Here is a 23435-nt window from a genome sequence, read left to right as displayed (position 1 = left end):
TAGTGTCTGGAACGGCTTGAGACAAGCAGACTCAGAGTGGCAAGTGTGAACCAGAAAAAGGACCAGGTGCCAGCTCAGTCCTTTGCGGGGCAGGAGGGGGAGCCTCCTGGCCTGTTCTGTCGTGCCTGGTACTGTGGAAACACTTCTAAAGCCCTGGGTGGGAAGCCCAGCTCTGTTACTTGTTGGGTAACTTTGGGCTGTTTCTGTAACCCTCTTCACCTCGGTGCATTTGGGACGCGCAGAGCACCCGCCTCACGGGCTGGGCGAGCTGTACGGAATCCCACAGCACAGGCCCGCAGAGAGTCGGAGCGATGTGAGAATGTTTCCTCTCCATCTGAGGCAGCCTGGTTCTTGCTCAGGCTTAGTCTCTTCGAACTGGGTGGCCAGGTGTGGAAGTTTCTTAGCGTCTCTGAGCTTAGGTAATTTCATCTACAAAGCGCAAAATGCACAACTGGCAAAACTGATTGTGAGGAATAAATGTAATCAAATATACAGAAAAGCATGCCTCCCCAGCAAATGCTCACTGTATAGTGATTGATTAAATTCACACATACTGGACGGTAAGTGTGGCTTAAGCGGTAGAGCACCTGCTTTGCAAGCACGAAGCCCTGAGTTCAAATCCCAGTCCCACCAAAAAAAAAAAAAAATCACACATATTTGTGACTAATGCCAAGAGCTGGGTCTACTTGGTCAGGCATTGAGGATACTATCGTGAGCAACGACAGACTCAGTTCCTTCCCTAGGAATTCAGTAAGGGAAATTAATTATAAGGGAAAGAGATAATGATATAGATAATCAAATTACAACTGTGGCACACATTGTCCTGTGTAAAGATAGGACAAGATAATTTGACCAACTTAAGGAAGTCAAGGAGGGCTTCCCTGAGGAAGTGATAATTGAGCCAATACCTGAAGCTTATATGAATGAGAAGAGCACACATGTACTAAGCCCTGTGATGGACAGTGAGGGGAGATCCCAGTTAGTTAGAGGCACTGAAAAGAAGCCGGGCTGGGTGGTGTTGGCTCATGCCTGTAATCCTAGCTACTTGGGAGGCTGAGATCGGAAGGGTCATGGTTTAAGGCCAGTCTGGGCAAATAGTTCATGAGACTTCATCACCAAACTAACCAGAGCAAAATGGACTGGAGGTGTGGCTCAAGTGATAGAGCACCTGCTTTGCAAGGTGAAGCCCTAAGATCCACCAAAAAAGAAAAAAAATTTAAAAAGTCCAGTGTAGTAAGATCCCAGGAGTAAAGGGAGGCTAGAGAGGAGAGGAAAGACCAAACTTCGCTCACCTTGCAGGCTATACTATGGATTTTAGACTCGATCCTATTTTCAGTGGGGTTGGAATTACGTGATCATACTTGCTTTCAAAAAAGAGAGCACAACAAGACGCAGCTGATGTTAGGAGACCATTGCTATGGTGTGGGTGAGAGATAGAGTTTGAGGCTGCTAAGGTGACCGTGGAGATGGAAAGGAGGGGATGGGATAATTGAGTGGGTGATGCAGATAGCACTTGTGCAGCATGGCAGGCATGTGTCAACAGCGGTTCCTGGGCCCCTGGCTTGTACGAGCACTGCAAGATGGAGCTCCTGGGGCAGGTTAGGGGTGGGGGGATAAGCTCATGAGCTGCTTCTGGACAGATTAGATTTGAGGTACTTCAGAGACATCCAAGAGGCAGTCACCATTTCCCATGTGATGTGGTGCAATGCAGCTCCCTGGTACCTTTGTGAAGAGCATTTTCAGTGTATAACAGAGCCAGAAGCTTGTAAAGTGGCACAGGGACATTTGTGGAGGCCATGGAGAGTTGTGACCATGTTTTCCCAGGTGTGGCATACATCAAAATGTATACTTTAAATCTGTGTGGTGGCACTGGAGCTCTGGCTCAAGTGGTAGAGCACTTGCCTAGCAAGAAGATGGCTTTGAGTTCAAGCCTCAGTCCCACCAAAAAATAAAAATAAATTAAAACAATCCATGTGGTTTACTGTGCACCAGTTATGCCTCACTTGAAGCTATCAGAAAAGGTGCATGGGAGCCAAGACACACAGACATCCCCTTGGAGGACGCGGCACAGACATGAGAGGTAGAGCAGTTGCTGGAGGGGCATGAGGTTGGCAGAGTCACTTTGTTTTTTTATTAACAAGATGATTTGATCTCATATACCAGCTAACAGCAGGGATCTGATTAAGAAGTAGAGATAGAAAATCCAAGAAAAAGAAGGAATAGTAAGAAATCCAAGGTTCCCAGTCAGGCATGGTGGTACAGGTCTATAACCCCAGCTCTAAGGAGGTAGAGGCATGAGGATGGTGAGTTCTGGGCTGGAATCTGTCTCAGAAAAACAAAACAAAACAAAACAAAACAAAACAAAAAGTGCAAGGTTACCAAGAAAAGGAGAAGGGAAGAAGCTAAAACCAGGAGAGTTGACCTTAGACGAGGATAACTCCCATGGTGAAACAGAAGGGAAAGAGGAGGGCATACGTAGGGGTGTGTGTGTGTGTGTGTGTTTGTGTGTGTACATATGTACATGTGTGCATGCATGGATATACATGTGTGTGTCTGTATGCATTTGCGTGCCCATATGCATGGATGGGTGTGGGTGTGCAGGAGTGGGAACAGATAAGGGATGGCGTCTTCTTTGTCTGCCAAGTCTAAGATGGAGACGTCACTGTGATCAGGGCAGAGGAGGGCAGGTGTGAGGAGAGTGGTGAAGGTTTAAAGAAGCCTCTGGAGAGTGGCTGGTTGCTGGGCAGTGTCCAAGGCTCATTTGAGGTGAAGGTCACATGTCTATGGCCATACCACTCTGAACGTGCCCGATCTCGTCTGATGACTCTGTGAAGGTCACAGAGTTATGGAGAAGCCCTCTACCCCATGATGTGAAGTTCTCAACTAGGTTTGGCTTGCTGGGCACAGGCATTTGAGGAAACAAATAGGGGGCGGTTTGCTTGACTAGTGTGATGGAGGACAGAAGGTAAGAGAGTGCTTGACATTCACAGATGCTATGGGAACTCTGGACCTTGCCTCTGAGCTGTAACCAGGAGGGATATGAGGAAGAAAGTAGTTTGAGGTGCCGGTGCCATTGACCAGCAGTCAGAGTGGGAGCTGTGCAGTGCCCCAGTTGGAAGTGTAGAGGTTGTGGACAGATAGTACAAATTGAGTTGCAGATTTATATTTTGACAAGTTATGGCTGTCCACAAGGTTTGAGGTAGGGCTGTGGGTGGTCATGAAGAACTGGATGGTGAATAAGTGGAAAATGAGTGCCATTTTCTGTCTCTAGTTAGCTCACTAGTCTGTCTTTTTCACCCTTTGGCTTGCAACAACTTTGTCCCAGACCCCTCAACTTCTTCAGTCTTGTTCATGTCTCAGCTTAAAACACTCCTTCTACTAGGCAGCTTTTCCTGAATGCTATACCAGGATTGGCTCCTGTAATTAAACATCCTTCTTGCCCAACACTCTCCTTGTCCTTTGCCACATATGCCCCACCATGGTTGGGTTCCATGGCAGGCACTGGTTGTAATTATTGGTATAATTCTTAAGTAGAGCTCTCATCCACTGTGTGCTTGTCATGTGTCTGGTTCTAGTCTGAGATTTCACTCATAGTTTCCCATTTCATCATTATAATAACTTTAATAGCCGGTGGTATCATCATATTCTCTTTCTCAGATGAGGTTAAAACTACAAGGGGGTAGATGACTTGCCCAGAGTTGTAGAACCAAGGAATAAATTTTACAGTTAAAATCTAGAGTGGTGAGGAGTGATGAGTGAACTGCCCAGGAGTCTGTCTGGTTTCCAATTCTTTACTCAGCCCAAGTCCAGCTGCCTAAGCCACACCTGACCCTCAGTAGCAGGAACCACATGGTCCTCAGCTTCCACAGAAACACAGGATGGGATTTCCAGATGACTAGCCCAGCTGCTCTGCTCATGCTATAGGCTCCCACAAGGACTGAAAGCTATGTCCCCCCACCAAAGTTCATTTGAAGCCCTAACCGCCAATGTGATGGTATTTGGAGATGGGACTTTGGGAGATAATTAAGGTTAGATGAAGTCATGGGGTGGGACCTTGACATGGGATTAGTGTCTTTGTAAGAAAAGCCACCAGAGCTTGCTTCTATTTCTCCATGTTCACACGCTGAAAAAAAGACGTATGAGGACACAGCGAGAAGGTGGTTATTTGTAAGCCAAGAAGAAGACACAGCATCCAGCACCTCAAAAAAAAAAAAAAAAAAGAAAAAGAAAAAGAAAATTCTGTCGTTTAAGTCAGCGAGGCGATAGTGTTTTGTTATGGCAGCTTAAGCTGACTAATACAGCCTCTTTTTCATATCTTCTCAAAGGGCTCACTCTTGCTCTTCCCTTCTGACAGGACGCTTATTACTTCCCTGAGGCGGCCCATCCATCATGGAAGAATTCTGTCTGTCTGGAGTTCTTCCTCCTTTAGGGAGGAAATCTACCCATAGAGGAATCCACACAACAATCCCAGTTCTGTCTTCTGGTTGCCTACAGAACAAGGCCACTGTCTCTTCAGGGATCTTCAGGCAGAGATGGTAGCCATCCATCCATTTCGGGCTCCATGAGGACAGAGGAACCTGTCCTGCCTGTCTGGTCTATTTCTGTGTCTCTGCACTTGTGTAACACTTTCCCCAGAGGTGAAACCTTATACATACTTGTTGGTTGAATGAATCAAATGACTTTTCTACAGGTTAAATATTTCCATTTCCTTTAACTGTACCTCCAGGAACTTGGTTTCAGGTCACCTGTTCTCTGTGTTCTTTCCCTGCCATGTCTGTGCTCAGTTTTCAGAAACAGAATTTTGGTTCCTGTGAAAGAATGAAGTGTTGATGCATATAGCTTGATAATTGTCAGACATTCCTCCCACATCTTCCCTTTTTCCTCTGTTCCTCTGCCTTTGTCTTGAGGTCAAGGAATACTGTGGAAAGCAAGAAAAAGAAAAGAAAAACTGAGACTTTTTAATGTTTACCTCAAAGCTGTTCTGATAGGAGGAGGGGCAGGGCAGTGTGGGTGTGCAGGCTCAGAGCTCTGGAACCAGTAACAGGGTGGGTTACAAGTTTGAGCTCTACCACTCTAGGTCAGTGTGACCTGGGGCAGGCTGTGTGTGACTTCTCTGAGCCTCAGTTTCCTCCTTGATAAAATAACATCTACTTCATACCTCCCCCTCCAGGTGAAGAGTAATTAAGACAAGACCAAGGACATTGCTCTTAGCAGTGTGTCTGCAGAGTGCTCTGGAACTCTGATGATGAAGATGGAGAGAGAGAGAGGCAGGGATTCCTACGGTAGGTGGTGATGACATCCCAGTCAGAGGAGCCAGGCTCACATCCAAGCTGGCCCCCTAACTGTCTGGGTCACCTTATACAAGTAACTTTCCTTTTCTAAGCCTCCTTCCAGGCCCTTATCTACAGCAATGGAGGTGATGATATGCTTCTTCCAACGTAGTTTTGGAGGATTTGTTGAGTGGGCAGCATGAAAGTTCCCAGTGTGGTGACAGGTCCCCAACAGGTATTTGTTCTGTTTCTTCACAGGTGGCATGAACTCCTGTGTCTCCCTCTCAGTGAGTCATTTGAAAGGACAGGCTGGTTCCTGAGAATGGGCACACAGCCACATCACCGTGGAGGGAAAAGGGCCCACACACTGAACTGTGAACAAAGCCAGTGTACTTTGAAGCAGGAGGTGGGTCCCCAGGTATGAGCTGACCCCCTCTGTGTGAGTGCCTCCCCTGTCCCTTCCCTACCCCTCCCCTTCCTCTTCATAATGTTGTCGTTTTAGACCTAATGAACTTGCTGCTAAGCAGCACTAAGAATAGTTCCTAGAGCCTGGTACATAGTAGAACGCTTGATTATTTATTGAATAAAGAAATGAATGTTATAAAATACACTCAGTCTTTTTGTTTTGTTTGCAGTATTGAGGTTTGAGCTCAGGGCTTTGCACTAGCTAGGAAAGTGCTTTCCCACTTGAGACACACCCCTAGTCCTTTCTTGCTTTGGTTATTTTTCAGGTGGGTTCTTGTGTTTTTGCCTGGGGCTGACCTCAGACCTCAATCTCCTACCTAAACCTCCCATAGTCTCCCTTGTAGCTGCAGTGGACCATAGGCACATATCACCACATCCAACTTATTGGTTGAGATGGGGTCTTACTAACTTTTTTACCCACACTGGCCTTGACCCATAATCCTCTCAATTTCTGCCTCCTGAAACTGGTTAGCAGTCTGCAAAAAACTGAAACTAGATCCATGTCTATCACCCTATACCAAGATTAACTCAAAATGGATCAAGGATCTTAATATCAGACCACAAACTCTAAGGTTGATACAGGAAAGAGTAGGAACTACTCTGGAGTTAGTAGGTATAGGTAAGAACTTTCTCAACAAAACCCCAGCAGCACAGCAACTAAGAGATAGCATAGATAAATGGGACCTCATAAAGCTAAAAAACTTCTGTTCATCAAAAGAAATGGTCTCTAAACTGAAGAGAACACCCACAGAGTGGGAGAAAATATTTGCCAACTATACATCAGACAAAGGACTGATAACCAGAATATATAGGGAACTTCAAAAACTAAATTCTCCCAAAACTAATGAACCAATAAAGAAATGGGCAAGTGAAGTAAACAGAACTTTCTCAAAAGAAGAAATTCAAATGGCCAAAAAACACATGAAAAAATGCTCACCATCTCTAGCAGTTAAGGAAATGCAGCTTAAAACCACACTAAGATTCCACCTCACCCCTGTTACAATAGCCATCATTAGCAACACCACCAACAACAGGTGTTGGTGAGGATGCAGGGGAAAAAGGAACCGTCTTACACTGCTGGTGAGAATGTAAACTAGTACAACCACTCTGGAAAAAAATTTGGAGGCTACTTAAAAAGCTAAATATTGATCTACCATTTGATCCAGCAATACCACTCTTGGGGATATACCCAAAAGACTGTGACACAGGTTACTCCAGAGGCACCTGCACACCCATGTTTATTGCGGCACTATTCACAATAGCCAAGTTATGGAAACAGCCAAGATGCCCCACCACTGACGAATGGATTAAGAAAATCTATACACAATGGAATTTTATGCAGCCATGAAGAAGAACGAAATGTTATCATTCACTGGTAAACGGATGGAATTGGAGAACATCATTCTGAGTGAGGTTAGCCTGGCCCAAAAGACCAAAAATCGTATGTTCTCCCTCATATGTGGACATTAGATCAAGGGTAAACACAACAAGGGGATTGGACTTTGATCACATGATAAAGCGAGAGCACACAAGGGAGGGGTGAGGATAGGTAAGACACCTAAAAAACTTAGATAGCATTTGTTGCCCTCAATGCAGAGAAACTAAAGCAGATACCTTAAGAGCAACTGAGGCCAATAGGAGAAGGGGACCAGGAGCTAGAGAAAAGGTTAGATCAAAAAGAATTAACCTAGAAGGTAACACACATGCACAGGAAATTAATATGAGTCAACTCCCTGTATAGCTATCCTTATCTCAACCAGCAAAAACACTTGTTCCTTCCTATTATTGCTTATACTTTCTCTACAACAAAATTAGAAATAAGGGCAAAATAGTTTCTGCTGGGTATTGAGGGGGTGGGGGGGAGAAGGAGGGGGCAGAGTGGGTGGTAAAGAAGGGGGTGGGGGCAGGGAGGAGAAATGACCCAAGCCTTGTATGCACATATGAATAATAAAACAATAAAAAAAATAGCTGAATAGCTGGGATTATAGATGTGAGCCATCATGCCTGGCAGTCTTTTTTTTTTTTTTTTTTGTGAGAGTGGTGCTTGAATTCAGGACTTTGAGCTTGCAAAGCTGGCACTCTACTGCTTGAGCCATGCTTCCAATTCATTTTGCTCTGCTTATTTTGGGGAGATGGGCGGTCTCACAAACTATTTGCCTGGGCAGCCTCAAATTTTGATCCTCCCGATCTCAGCCTTCCAAGTAGTAACTAGATTACAGATGTGAGCCACCCACTGGCACCTGGCTAGTCTTTTTTCTTTGAACTGGTGAAACTAAGTCGCTATTTGTGACTACTGTAAAATTACAAAATAAATACATACTGATTCTAGAAAAATAATTAGAAAATATAGTTGGTAGAAAAGAAATAAATAACACTACTATTCAATCCTCCAGCCGAATCACTGGTGTTAATAATTTGCTGTCTAGATCCTTCCAGACATTCTTCTAAGCAAATTCATTTTATTATCAGTCAAGGCCTATCGTTTGCTAGTAGACTGTATTTTCCTTTTTACTTAATAATGTCTGGATGCATCTCCATGTTACTGGAAAGTTCTTCTAGGGCTGGCGGAGTGGCTCAAGTGGTAGAGCGCCTGCCTTGCAAGGATGAGGCCCTGAGTTCAAACCACAGAACTGAAGAAAAAAGAAAGAAAGAAAAAGAAAGAAAAATTCTTCTAAAACAATTTTAGATTTTAATATTTGTATGGTATTGTATGAGTGTTCCCTGAGAAAATCCTCAATGTTGGATACTTTTAGGAGTGTTCAAAATGCTTGACATATGTTCTGATCTCTACTGAAACCTTAGGAGTTAGAATATTGTTATCTCCATTTTATAAATTGGGGCATTTCAACAGCGAGAGCAGAGTAAGTGGCACATCTAAGGTCACATAGCTAGTGAATTAACAAATTAAAATCCAGGTAAATGAGCATCCCAAATTCATGGGCTTTTCTTTTCTTTTTAAATGAATTATTATTTTACTTGTACAAATTTGTGGACCTCAGGATAATAATTTGATACATGGATACCACGTGTGATGATTAAACCAGGATAGTTAACTTTTTTCTTTTTGGTGGTACTGGGGTTTCAACTCAGGACCTTGTACTTGCTGAGCAAGCACTCTGCCACTTGAGCCGCTCCCTCAGTCCTTGGACTTTTCTCGTACACTTCTCAACGCTCACATGTACATACCTCTAGCTGAATCTTTGTATCTATCTTTAGTCATTCTTTGCTATAAGTGCCTAAGTGCAGAATAACTGCATCCAAGTATGTGCACATCAGATAGCTTTCAATGCAAACTCTTCCAAGTTGTTTCTGGTTCATGAACTCTCCAATTTTCTCATCTCTCCAACCCTGAGTGGCATTCTTCTAGCATCCTTTAAGCAAATCTACCTAGTCCAAAAACCTGGATATATGGGAAAATTTTCCAAGCCTTGTGAAAGAATGTTCTGTGTAATGGGCCTGTTTTGTCCCCTCCTCCAGGAAACCTTTTTGATCTCCAAGACAGTGGCTCCTCCTTAGTGTCTGCATGCCCTGCCATGGCTTTGACCATGTTGGACTGTGGCCATCTGTGTCCATGGCTGTGAGCTCCTGGAAGTGAGGGTGTGTGACTGAGCTATCTGGATATGCAGTCCCCGTACGGTCTTGGTGTGGCATGGTTGCTATGGCACCACCTCTTAAACACGTGTGTTAAGACTATACTTTCAAGGATCATCTCTATAGTTCAGCAAATACATGTGTTGGTAAGCAGGAGTGCATGTGTGAGGACAAAAGGGTCAGAAATCTGACACTGGGACAGTTCTAGGCACTCCAGTTCACTCCCAATCCTTAATACCACATACAGTGCCTGGCCTATAATAGGTACTCAAAAGTATTATTTAAGCATTTGTTGAGTGAGCAAGTCTGTTTGGGAGCCCTACTGTTGTTATTCTCCATCAAGCTTCTAGGTTTCACCATAGTTCTTATTTTTTAAAAACTTGGAAAGTATATATTTTTTAAAAAGCACAAAGAAGAAAATAAAACTCACACCAAATTCAAGCACTCAATAGCAACTACAAAAACACCTTAACATGCATTCTCTCTGGCTTTTCCCTGTACATAACTATAGATGCACATTTAATTTATTTATTTGCTTGTTAGTCTTTTTTTTTTGAGACATAATCTTATTATATAGCCTAGTTCTGAGGTCAAACCCCAGTACCACCAAAATAATAATAATAACAAATGATAAGGAAGATACTTTAAGCCTTAATTTACAGATGAAGAATCATATAAAACAGCTAAAGCAACTTAACCATTAACACAACTTTCAGAGAGGCTACACTCTGTGTCCAAATGGAATTATTTGTTAATTTTCTGAAATATGCTGTACGTGCTGTGTGTTGTATGCATTTTATATACGTTTGGATAATTCCATCTTTGGCGTCATTTAGGGTCTGGCAAGCATGGCAATAGACTAGCCTAAATAATAATGCCTGGCTATTACAGTCCTCATTGAGTAGAAGAAATATTGAGATCCACATAAATGAAGAGATTTTTCCCATCAATTAGCAAATAGTAGGAGTGGGATTTGAGCCTTTGACCATTCCACCCACTTGTCTCTCATCTCAGAGAAGTGATGTGGCTGGTTCAAGCTTTCACTATAGTTTCTACTTTGTCATACTAGCTCCCCAAGCGGTCTGATGGAATTTTCCAGGATTCCAGGGCTGGATATGACCTCTGAGGTCTTTAGCTGATTTGATGGAGATGACCAGGACAAAAACATCCTGATTGTCAAAAGATATACTCAATGCCCAGAAGGCCAAGCAGGTAAAATGCAAAATCTTACTTAGGCTGTGCATCAGAAGTCTCTGCATACCCCTGCCCCAATTCCCTGGCACTTCCCTCCCTGCCGCTTCCTTCTCCCCTAAGCCCTCCAGGAAGGAGTTGTTGCTGTCTGTTACAGGCAGTGGCTGACACAAACAGACAGTTCCACACCTTATCCTGACCCCTCCTTTCCCAGTGAAAGTGGTTAATAATAATTATGATAATACTTAAGGAGTATTTATTAATATGTGCTTTATGTGTTTTCCTGTCTTCCCAAAAGCAAGTTAGTCTTCCCGACAGTTAGTCTTCTCAGGAGTCTAAAATTGGGCACTTTATTGTTCCTGTTTGACAGAGGAGGAAACTGAGGCTCAGAATGGGTGAGTAGTCTGCTTAAAGTCTTTTCGCACCAAGGACCTGGATTGAATTCCCCCATGTCTCTGATTGCAAAGCCCCTGCTGTTAATTTCTTTTCCAGACTGCATAGTAAATGTTGGTACTGGAGGGCCTGTGAACCAAGGATCTCGAATCTCACTGCTTCAGAAGTGTAATTGGGGCTTGGGAGTGTAACTCATTGACAGTGCTTCACTGGTGTGTCCAAGGCCCTGGGTTAAAACCCCCAGCACTGCCAAATAATAATAATAATAACTGGAAGCAGCACTTGAGATGCAATTGAGTTGTTATTTGTCCTTGGTTTTCTGGATGACTTCAGACAGATAACATTCCCTCTCTCTGCTTTGAGAGATGTTGTTTGCACAATAAGGGCAAGGTTAAGAGACACGCTCCTCTGCCAGCTAGCTCTGGGTAGAAGGAAAATGGACAGCAGAGGTGGCCATTGAATGCTGTGTGGGCCATCAGGATCCATTGGGTCCCACTGCCAGTTCCGTGTCCTCAGTTTTCTGCTGATTTATTATTTAAAGGGAAGTTTACCTCTACCCAAAGTTAAGTTGCAATGAAAACAACACTGGGAAAAAAAGTATATGGGGAATATTTCTCTAACAAAGAAAAAGAGCACTGGTCTTTGGTCAGAAAGTAATGAAATCTCAGTCAGCTCCCAGCTTGAGTTCAGCTCTGGGCTCAGTTCCATTTCTTCTCTGGCCTCAGTCTTGTGATCTGTAAAATGAGGGTATTTTTTCCAAATGGTCTCTCTCATACCTTGCACTTCCACATATTTTATGGTCACTAAAGTCTCACATCTACCTTCAGTTCTTGTCCTGGTGGTTCTGAAGGCCCACCTTGCTTGACATTGGTCACCAGGTGGAAAAGCCTGGGTGAGGATACAAAGATTGGGGTCCCAGGTGGGCAGAGGACGAGAAAGGGGCATAGTGTCACAAGGACAGACTGCTCCTGCCTTGGCCCTTATGTCCCCCCCCAACGTGGCGTGGGGGCCTGGCCTGAGATCAGAGGTCCACCAGCGTCAGCCAGGGCCCTGCCCGCGTCAAGAGGCGCCTTCTCAGCACAGAACAATGCCGGTTCTTTGAAGGGCTGGGCAGCAGGGGATGGGTGTTTCTCCAAACATAGGACCTCCTTTGCAAAACAGGCTTTGATTCCCAGGCCGGGAGGCCCCAGGTGCCTGTTGGGCGGCAGGCGGGGCTGGGGGCTTTGTTTGGCAGGAAGAGGGGCCTTGGAGACTCAGGAACAAAGCCTGGGACAGAGCTGGATGGGGCTGTGGCTGACCTGGGCAGTCAGTGCTGAGATGCTGGTGGGGGCAGGGGTCTGCATATCTTTTGCCACCTCCTCCCCAGCCTGCCCCACCCACTGGTCTCCTCTCCAGCGGGTCCTGGCTCTCTCATGTATACAGCACGTGTTGTTGGAATTCCAGGATGGTGTGGCTGTTCATGGGCTGCAAAAGAATGAAGTGGGTAAAATCAGAGCCAAGGATTTGGAATTCATGAGGCAGGGAAGAAATGTCCCAGAACCTAGAGTTTCTGGCCTGGACTCCAGGACTTAGGGTACTAAAAGGAACAGTGATGGCTCCTATCCGCTGCCCATCACCATGCTGGGCACTTGACACATGTATGTCTCTGACTTAACCCTTATTTCTCACTTGACAATGGTCTGAATGTCCTATAAGTCCTCTCAGAAATCATCTTTCATCACTCTCTCCTTTGTTCACTGCACTTGGCCACCCTGACCTCCTCAGACACACATCTGCTTTGGCATCTTCCTTCTGGGTCACCTCTTTCAAGCCATGGCTTAGATCCTGCATTCTTTAGGGTACACCCCAGCCTCCCTGACCTCTGAATTTAAACCTCACCCCCCCTTTTTTTTTTTCACAATGCTTTCTACCTCTTAACATAGAGCCCAGTTACTTATTTAGGATACTGCTTATTGACTTTCTCAGCCAGAATATAAATTCCACTAGGTCAGGCACTTTTGTCAATTTTACTTAGGCCAAGCACCTAGAACTGTGCCCTGCACTTGCAATGTTAATTTTATGTCTGCCTAACCAAACAGTAGCCAGACTTTTGGACAAACATCTAGATTTTGCTGTGAGGTATTTGTGGATACAATTAACATAACTAAGTAACACGGATTACCTTTTGCAACATGAATGAATGTGGGCTTCATCCAATCAGCTAAAGCCCTTAAGAGTAAAGATTGTGGTATCTCCCAAAAGAAGCAATTCTGCCTCAACCATACAATATAGAAACCCTGACTGGGTTTCCCACCTGCTGGCCTGCCTTGTAGATTTCAGACTCAAGGTTATAATCCCAATTCTTTCTTGAATTTCCAGTCTGTCAGCCCAGCCAATCATGTGAGCCATTTTCTACACACACACACACACACACACACACACACACACACACACACACACACCATCCATTGGTTCTATTTCTCGAGAGCCCTGACTAATAGAGCACTCAAAGAATACTAGACTCAAACCAGATGAAATTGCTATTTCTGTGAGTATAAAAAGTGGTCAAATATTGGCAATTTCAGATGGTTCAACCTAATATTTGCAGAATGAATAAATTCATAAGCCTCAAAGCCATCAGGAGATAGGTGTTATCTTATTGAAAAGGACACCAAGACTCAGAGAGATAAAACTACTTGTCAGAACAGGCACAGTGAATAACTGGTAGAGCTGGGATTCAAACTGGAGATAGATGCCAAAACTACATTTCTAACCAATATGGCAGCTCTGCCTTCTTTAATCAACTCCTCGTGGAGGTCCCTAAGCAGAGCAGATCACTTTTGTGAGCCTCAGTTTGAGAAGTCAATGAAATAGTAGATGAAAATCTCACAAGTCTAAATGCTTCCCAGCCGAAAACTCTGAAGCAGCCGGGAAAAATGCCTCTGCTGACTTAGTTGTCTTTGAGCATGTCCCCAGCTGCTGATGGACTTCTTTGGGGTCAGGATTTCTGTCCAGCTACTGGCCTCCAGCCCTATGAAGTGCTGAAGGAAACTGGGTAGAAGAGCCCTGCCCTCTGGGCTCACCAAGGACTGCAGGTACAGGGAGGGGGAGGCCAAAGGCCACTGGAGTCTGGGGCAGAGGTGGCCTTGGGGCAGAGGACCTGAGGGCAAAACTTGACCCTGCCACTTAGTGGCCAGGTAATTTTGGTTCAATGATTTAACTTCTCCGAGTCTCATGCTCCCTATGGGTAAAGTGAGATGATAATGCTTTACTCTTGGGTGAGTTCTAAAACTAAATGAGAAAATGTACGTAAACTATTTTAGATCCTGAGTGCTCACTAAACAGTAGTAGTTAACATGAGGACTTTTAGTGAATAATTTTACTACAAAGTCTTTGATATTTGGTATTTGCTGGAGGCAAGAAGAGAAGACATTTATTTTGGGGCCTGATTACATCCCTTTGTTCCTTCCAGAATTTTTTACCCTCCATAGTTATCACTTTAAAGAGGGTCTGATTGCAGGAATTTTGTGTGGCTTTGCTATGGGGATGTTGTACCATCCAGGTGTTATCCTCAGGGGATGTTCTCTGTTTAGAGGTGAGCTTTCATTCTGGCCCAAAAGGCTTTGTCTACTGTTAAAAACAAACAAACAAAACCAAAACATACTACCATTTCAAGCTTCTGGAAATTACATCCCACAGGAGATAATTGTAATACTTTGCATTTTTCTGCAAGAACTGGTGTTTATGCTAAAACTGTAAGGGAAGTGTGAAGATGATAGGTGTGTTCTAATCCAATTTAAATGGCCAGACAAAGAGAAAGTTGGGCCCAGAAAGATGGCAGTTTGTGGCAAGTCATTGAGTGCTGTACACTGATTATATGCTCACTCCATTGTTCCCCATACTGTGAGGATAGCTCGCTTGTGGTGTGGGTTTCAAAGTGAGGATGCAAGACAGTTCTCTGGGTTGCAGGAAAAACTTCTATTTATATGCATTCTTTATAACAGAAAAGTAATTATGCTCTATTACTATTTAATATAGAGGTAAATAAATCTGAAATTTAGAAAGAAAATGCACATATATTGAAGTGGCCTGCTCAGATTATTTTTAACCAATAAATGGTATGAGATCAAAGGGACCACAGCCCTGGGGAACCATCCTGAACTTCAGCTTCCAGGATGACTTCCTTCCTTCACTGGGGCTTAGCTCCGGCTGGGTCCCTGTAGGGGACCATCAGCATCATCTTTCAGACATTGGTGGATCCTCTGCCTCATTAGACTTGTCCTCTCTCCCCAGTTCCCAGATGGTTTGGCTCACAGTGGCCCAGGAGGTTATGGGTATTGGAGCCTCCAACAGCCTTTCCTGTTATCAGAACCCAAGTGTTCACGGAAGAGCCTGAACCTCCTGCCCCTTCCCATCCTGCTGGGTTACAGTGTGTCCTTGGAGAGAGAGTAAACAGAGGAGGTGACAGTGTCAATAAATGTCTCCCATGTGGCCTTGGCTAGCACATGTGCCTTTCCACTAAGCGACATAGGTAAATTTGTGCTTGTAGCCCTTCCTACAATACACACAAGAATAAATATTAAGAAGACGGGAAATAGTAATAAAAAGAAAAAAAAAAAAAGAACATAAAGGAAAAGAATGTCCCTTTATGGATCTGAAGATCTTAAGAAGCTAGCTATCAGTAATGCAAAGTCTTGATTCTGGAGCATTGTCATGAATAGAACATTTGGGTCAGAGCCAAAGTCATTCAACCAGTAATATGAATTTTCCAGTCACCTGTGAATATATAATGAAAATGTGTCATCTAACTCATTAATTGATAAAGGAACCTGTAAGATGTTACAACAAGTTCAAAGTAGAATTAAAAGAACCACACATATATAGGCTATAAAAATGTTGATGGGTTTAAAAATATTTATAAAACTTGTCACCCCCTTGTATGATGAATACATCCTAATAAAAAATTTATATAAAAAAAACTTGTCTATCCTTAGAGCAACAACTAGCTTCTTTTCACTGGACACAGTCACTTGCATTTCAATGGTAAATAATAATTTTCATTATTATCAATATTCCACAATTTAGAAAGTTGCAAAATATCTTAAAGATAATAAAATATGAAAACAAGTTGGAAGAGAACTCTAGACAGGACATCAGGTAATCTCTAATACCCTCATGAAGTCTTCCTCACAATTTTTCCTGACAGCAGAAAAATAAGTTTGGCAAATACAACCAAAGATCTTCATTAAACACAAATTCTACATGAATCAACGTGGGAGATTAATCATTGTGGAGTTACATTTTTTTTTTTTTTTTCATATTACTGGTTCAAGATAGGGCAGCATGTAGGTAGGTGACAGTGTCTCACGCCTGTAATCCTAGCTGCTTGAGAGGCTAAGACCAAGAGGATTGTGGTTCCAGGCCATCCTGGGCAAAAAAAAATTTGCAAAGATTCCATCTCAAAGAGGGTGGAGGAGGAAGCTGGGCATGGTGGCAAGTGCCTGTGGTAGGCAGAGTAAAACAGGAGATCATTATCCAGACTGGCCTGGACAAAAACTGAGACCCTATCTCCAAAATAAACAGAGCAAAAAGGGCTGGACTTGTGGCTCAAGCAGTACATCACCTGCCTAGCAAGCATGAAATCCTGTGTTCAAATTCCACCACTACCACCACACACACACTGGCTCAGGTTTAGCCTTATCACCCTGTAGTTGGGGAGACTAGGGCTGTTCACTTCTCTATGTGCCCATGACCTGTGATTTACAAACTGGGGGCAATGATGATGAGATTATGGGGGAATATGACTCACAGAAGGAGAACTCAGGATTCAGGAGTTCTTTTCTGTTTGAAAACTATTCTCAAGGATTCCTAAGGCATGCCAGTCTTCTTCAGTAGCAAAGGCTGCCCACTTCAGCTACCTGGCACTTAAGATAATTAAAATTTATTGTCTCATAGTCTGGAAACCAGAAGTCTGAAATCAAGGTGCCAGTAGGGCCAGTCTCTCTCTGGAAGTGCTGGGGAAGAATCTGTTCTGTCCTTCTCCCTTAGTGTCTGGTGTTTCTTGACTTGTAGATAGATATGTCACTCCAATCTTCCATCTTCACATGGAGTTCTTCCTAGGTCTGTCTTCATCTGACTGTCATCTTAGGCAGACAGAGGAGCCCACCTGACTCCAGTATGACTCCCTCTTAACTGATTGCATCTACAACTGGGGGTTAGGCCTTCAACATATCTTTTTGGAGGGGACATAATTCAATCCACACCAAGCTACAAGAAATGCAATTAAGGGATCATTTCCAGCTATAGCTCCTTTGAGTGGCCACACGCTCCCCAGGCTGTGCTCATTCAGTGGCTGAACACAGTAGGGTTGTCCAGATTGGTCATTTATGCCTGATGTGGACTTCCCAAACAACCCTTCTCTGTTCTGAGCACCCACGGGTCAATGGAGGCATTATCAGGTCCACATAGTTGTTTGAAGGCTCTACCTGCTTCATCCTGTTCCTTTCATAGGCATTATCTCCCAGTAAATATTTTTCATTTCTAATTCTGTCACTTTGTCTGCTTTCTGAAGCACCACAAGTGACATAGAAGGTAAGATTAGTTTCCTTACTGGATCACTTGCTGCCCAGCTTTCCATGAGGACTCCATTGCCAGGGAAATGAGAGGCACAGTATGTGGGGTATAGATAGTCCTTGGTACAAGATAGTGACCATTGCTAAAAACTTTCATTAGCAATGATTTGGAAGAAGGTTTCAATGGAGGAAACACCCTGGCCACACAATGATTCAGGTGTTTGACATGCATAGGGGGCGATGTATACAAGGACAATGGAATTAGCTGACTGTGTGAGGTCACATTGACCCTATGGGGAGATAACAAAAGCTGAGGACATTTAAAAAACAAAACCTAAACTAGGGACGGTGATACAGGTTTATAATCCCAGCTACTCAGAGGCAGAGGAAGGAGGATCAAGAGTTTGAGGCCAGAACAGGCAAAGTTAGTGAGACTCCTATCTTAAAAACAAAAAGACAAAAGGACTGGGGTGGGGGTGTAGTTCAAGTGGTAGAGCTTGCCTAGCAAGTACAAGGCCCTGGGTTCCCCAATATAAGAAAGAGAGGTAGACTCCTGGGGATGTACCCAAAAGACTGTGACACAGGTTACTCCAGAGGCACCTGCACACCCATGTTTATTGCGGCACTATTCACAATAGCCAAGTTATGGAAACAGCCAAGATGCCCCAGCACAGACGAATGGATTAAGAAAATGTGGTAACTATACACAATGGAATTTTATGCAGCCATGAAGAAGAACGAAATGTTATCATTCACTGGTAAATGGATGGAATTGGAGAACATTATTCTGAGTGAGGTTAGCCTGGCCCAAAAGACCAAAAATCATATGTTCTCCCTCATATGCAGACATTAGATGAAGGGCAAACACAACAAGGGGATTGGACTTTGAGCACATGATAAAAGCGAGAGCACACAAGGGAGGGGTGAGGATAGGTAAGACACCTAAAAAAACTAGCTAGCATTTGTTGCCCTCAATGCAGAGAAACTAAAGCAGGTATCTTAAAAGCAACTGAGGCCAATAGGAAAAGGGGAACAGGTACTAGAGAAAAGGTTAGATCAAAAAGAATTAACCTAGAAGGTAACACCCACACACAGGAAATCAATGTGAGTCAACTCCCTGTATAGCTATCCTTATCTCAACTAGCAAAAACCCTTGTTCTTTCCTATTATTGCTTATACTCTCTCTCCAACAAAATTAGAGATAAGGGCAAAATAGTTTCTGCCAGGTATCGAGGGGGAGGGGGAGAGAGGGAGGGAGTGGAGTGGGTGGTAAGGGAGGGGGTGGGGACAGGGGGGAGAAATGACCCAAGCATTGTATGCACATATGAATAATAAAAAAAAAAAAATTAAAAAAAAAAGAAAGAGAGGTAGACAGAGCGAGAGAGAGAAAAGGAGGAAGGGAGGGAAGAGAGAGGAAAGTAGGAAGGAAGCAAGGAAGGAAGGAAGGAAGCAAAGAAGGAAGGAAGAGCGAGCTAGGCCATCAGTGGCTCCTAGCTGCTCAGGAGGCAGAAGTCAGGAGGATGGAGGTTCAAAGCCAGCCTAGGCAAATAGTTTGCAAGACCTTATTTCAAAAAAAAAAAAAAACCATCATTAAAAAAAGGGCGAGGGGTGGGGGGGAGCCTGGTGGAGTGGCTTGAGGTGTAGGCCCTGAGTTCAAGGCCTAGTACTGCAAACAAAAACAAACAAAAAAAGCTGGGTGTTGGTGGTTCAAGCCTGTAATCCTAAATCAGGAGGATCATGGTTCCAAGCCAGCTGGGGTAAATAGTTTCACCAGACCCTGTCTAGAAGATACTCCACACAGAAAAACGGTTGGCAGAGTGACTATGGTGATACAGCGCCTGCTTAGCAAGTGTGAGGCCCTGAGTTTAAATCCTGGTACCACTAAAAAAACCAAAGAAACTAAGAACAAAGAGGGTCTTAGGCGGCTTACAAACCAGCTCTTATGTCCTGTGGTGGAAGAGCAGAGCAGAAAAAGTTTAATACTAAAGTTAAGACTTGGAAGAAGAAAGTGCACGAGTCGTATGGTGGGTGTGCACCCTGGGCCTGTGTGAGTCCGGAGGAAAATCCTGAAGATTAGATTGTAAGAAAAGAAAATAGAAGCCATGTTTCGAAGACTTGTATTACAGGTGCTTCATCAGTTTATAAGACATGAGTCTGAAATAGCCAGCAGTTTGGTTCTGGAAAGATCTTTGAATTGTGTGCAGTTACTTGGGAGAGTGGGTCAGGACCCTGTCATGAGACAGGTCGAAGTAAAAAAATCCAGTCACAATATTTTCTCTAGCAACAAATGAGATGTGGTGATCAGGGGACAGTGAAGTATACCAAATGGGTGATGTCAGTTGAAAGACAACATGGCACAGAATATCAGTGTTCCGGCCAGGCCTTAGAGATGTAGGGTATCAGTATGTGTAAAAGGGGTCTCGAATTTATGTGGAAGGGAAAGTAGACTGTGGTGAATACATGGACAAAAACAATGTAAGGGGAGAAGCAATGACAATCATAGCTGATAACATTATATTTCTGAGTGACCAGACAAAAGAAAAGGCATAAGAAGGGATGAGTCTTCTTTGACCGTTGTTTGGTACTATCTCATTTCTAAATCATGTATAGTCTTTATAATTTCCAAGGACAATAATTAAAATGCTCTTTTTTATAAAAAAAATTAGGACTTGATAATACGGAGAATCAAAGTTTATAGAATGCTCAGATAATGCCAAGGTCAGGGTACTGGTGTGGAAAACCTGGGGAGCGGGGGGAAGGGAGTGTATAGCTTAGTGTCAGAGCACTTAGCTAGGCCTTGTGTTCCATCCCCAGCAGCATCAACCACAATGACAAAAAACCTGGGACCTGACACATAAGATGAGGACACCTATGTATTTTGACTCCCTAGACGCCTCTGTACTATCAGAAAATGCAGAGGTTCCACCTCTCCCTAATGAGAGATAACAACCACTTCAACCTTCATGCAGGAGATACTGGAGAGCCTTCTCTTCCAGTAGGCAACAGGGGCCCCAATAGGGGCCCCTTCAAGAGTTCTACCTCCTTTCCTGGCTGCCATACTGATAGCTAGAGTTAAGTTGCACCATGACTTAAGCAGAGTCTTATCTTGAAGGAAAGAGACTCGACTTCAAAGGAACAGCAAGAATCAAGCAGCATATACGTGCAGCAGACTGTATTTTCAGGGTGTTAGATAAAGGGGTCCAGAACATAAGACTGGGACTTAACCTCTGTCAAAGATCCAAGGGATGGTATAAACTTGCTGCCTTGGAGGCTCCTAGAAGCCTGGAGAAAGTGATGATCCATGCCAAGCAAAGTTGAAATGCCTGAATTGCCTTGGCAAATGGTGGAGAAAGGGATTAAAAGATTCAAGGAAGTGGACATGCTAGAGTGGGTATATCATGTGAGGTCAGAAAACATATAGTTCATGGGTAGGCCTGAGAGAGACATCACTCACCAATTCATCAGGAGTATGGAAGAGGGGCACCAGCATCATTAAGTTTAATTGCAACTCTCTCCTTTGCAAGCCAAGGATGGTGGTAAAAGAAGTGATCACAGAGCCTGGTATGTTAGTAGCAATGGCACTCCCTATAAAAGTTAGAAGATCATAATTACTGTGGCAACTAGCAATGTTGGAGGGGCGGCCAAGGAAGCTTGACCTGTAGAGAGCTGTGGCGATGATTAATAGAAAAAGGCATCCTTACAGGTACAACGGAAGGACATGAAAGTAGCATCAAAAAAAGTAAGAATGTCTAAGCAGGAGGTTTTGAGTGGTTGTCCCAATAAAACATCATAATCCCTTGGCTAGTTCCTGCACTTGATCCAATTTTTAGATCTTTGTGTTAGTAGATGGGAGAACCTATTGACTGAAGAGATGGCTGGGCCTCCTGCAGAAAGGAGTGTGGTGGCCAGTATGTACTGCAAACACTATCCCAGTCCTTCATTAAAGGGGCTCAGTGTCTGGGAAAACGGTAATAACGCAGACATTTCTAGTACTATTGGGCCCAGGGTATGAGATGACATTAATACCCAGAGACCTGAATTGTCACTGTGGCCCTCTTGTAAGAGTAGGAATGTGTGAAGGCCAGGTAACACTGTCCAAAGTACAACTTATATTAGCCCCATTGAAGATGTGAGACCACTTGCAGTCATTTACTTCTTTCCTTCCTTCCTTCCTTTCTTCCTTCCTTCTTTCTTTTCCTTCCTTCTTTCTTTATGTACTGGGGTTTGAACTCAGGGCCTCATGTTTGCCAGGCAGGTGCTCTACCACTTGAGCCACACCACCAGCCCTTTTTTGTGTTGGGTATTTTTGAGATGGGGTCTCCCTTTTTGTGGGAGATGGGGAGGCCCGGGCTGACCTTGAATCACGATTCTCCTAATCTCTGCCTCCTGAGTAGTTAGGATTACCAGTGTGCGCCACCAGCACCCAGCTCTTTCTGGTTTCTTACTGTACCATTAGGTTGAAACACTTGGTAGATGACTCCATGCTCATACTAGGTCCTTGACCTGTGGGGTAAGTTAAGCTATCACAGTGGAGAAGTCCAAGTGGAAGCCTCTGAAACTGCTCCCTATGCCTCTCCTTCCCACCGTGTCTTCCCCACATCCTTACTCCCTACCAAGACACTGAGTAAAAAATAATATTGAAACTTGGGGAGGGAGGAGACAGGTGTTAATGCTATTCTTAAGTATCTCAAGATGCATGAGTGGTAGCCCCTCCGGATTCATAGTGGGACTGTAGACAAGTGAGAGCTCTACCAAATAACAGCCTTCAGCACAACCTGTGCTGTTCACCAGAACAGACCAACTGGCTTTAGATACACAGTATGTAGCTATCGATTTGGTAAATGTGATATTTTATATCTAGATCAGGAAAGAAGACAAAAACCCCAATTATATTCATACAGAATGAACAACAATATATATTCACAGTTTTACCTCAGGGCTGTATTAATTCACTGGCTTATTGTCATACTAGAGTCCAAAGAGTTGTGGACTACCTGGACACTCCACAGAATATCACATTGATCCATACCATCAATGACATCATGATGACCAGGAGGATAAGCAAAAAGTGGCTAGCACACTGGAGGTCTAGATAAGACACACGCATTTCAGAGTGGGTAAGATAAGCCTTACAAAGATTCACAAGACTGCTGTACCAGTACTTCAGGGGTCCACGAGTCAGGGATGTGCTGGGATATTCAACCTAAAGCAAAAGACAATTGGTTGCATTTTGCTTCTGTCACCACAAAGGAGGCCCTGCGGCAGTTGGCCTCTTTGGGTTCATGTATACATTCCATGTCTACAGATACTGCTCCAGTTCATATATTGGGAGACATGCAAGGCTTCCAGCTTTGAGTGGGGCTTGGAGCAGGAAACGAATGTTCAATAGGCCCAGGCTGCAGTGCAAACAGTCCTGCCACTTGGACTCTACAGTTCAGTAGTTCTTGCTCGCTTGGTGACCTGGGAGGTGTCAGTGTGGAAACAAATGTAGTATGGAGTTTGTGACAAGCCCCAGAAAGAAAATTGGAATTCAGGCCCTGGGTTCTGGGGCAAAGCTATGCTGTCCACAAGAGAGAATTACATACCCTTTGAAAAAATATTCCTATATGCTAGAGATAGAACTCTCTCTCTTTTTTTTTTGAATAGCCAAGGCCGATCTGGAACTCACTATGTAGCCCACACTGGCCTCAAACTCAAAATCTCCTGCCTCTGCCTCCCAAATGCTGGAATTGTAGACATGTGCCACCACACCCAGTGAGACAGAACTCTTGACCATGAGAGATCAAACAACCATGTGTCTGGAATTACCTATACATGCTGGGTTCTGTTGGACTCACTGATCATCAAATCAGTCAAGTCACCATTTGGGCGCCTCCTCCTGTTATTCTCAGAAGGAGGCAGGCATCCAATTTAACAAACTGTTGAGTCCCAGCTTTGGTTTTTTTTTGCAGTACTGGGATTTGAACTCAGGGCC

General features: G+C 43.9%; 1 pseudogene; it reads left to right on the top strand.

Moving 5' to 3' along the window:
- Positions 1–19525: 19525 nt before the first annotated feature.
- LOC141424682 (single-stranded DNA-binding protein, mitochondrial pseudogene) lies at positions 19526–20117 on the top strand (annotated as a pseudogene).
- Positions 20118–23435: the final 3318 nt, after the last annotated feature.

This window comes from Castor canadensis, chromosome 7, assembly GCF_047511655.1.
Source record: "Castor canadensis chromosome 7, mCasCan1.hap1v2, whole genome shotgun sequence".
Classification (NCBI taxonomy): domain Eukaryota; kingdom Metazoa; phylum Chordata; class Mammalia; order Rodentia; family Castoridae; genus Castor; species Castor canadensis.
This window is presented reverse-complemented; position numbering and strand designations above follow the sequence as displayed.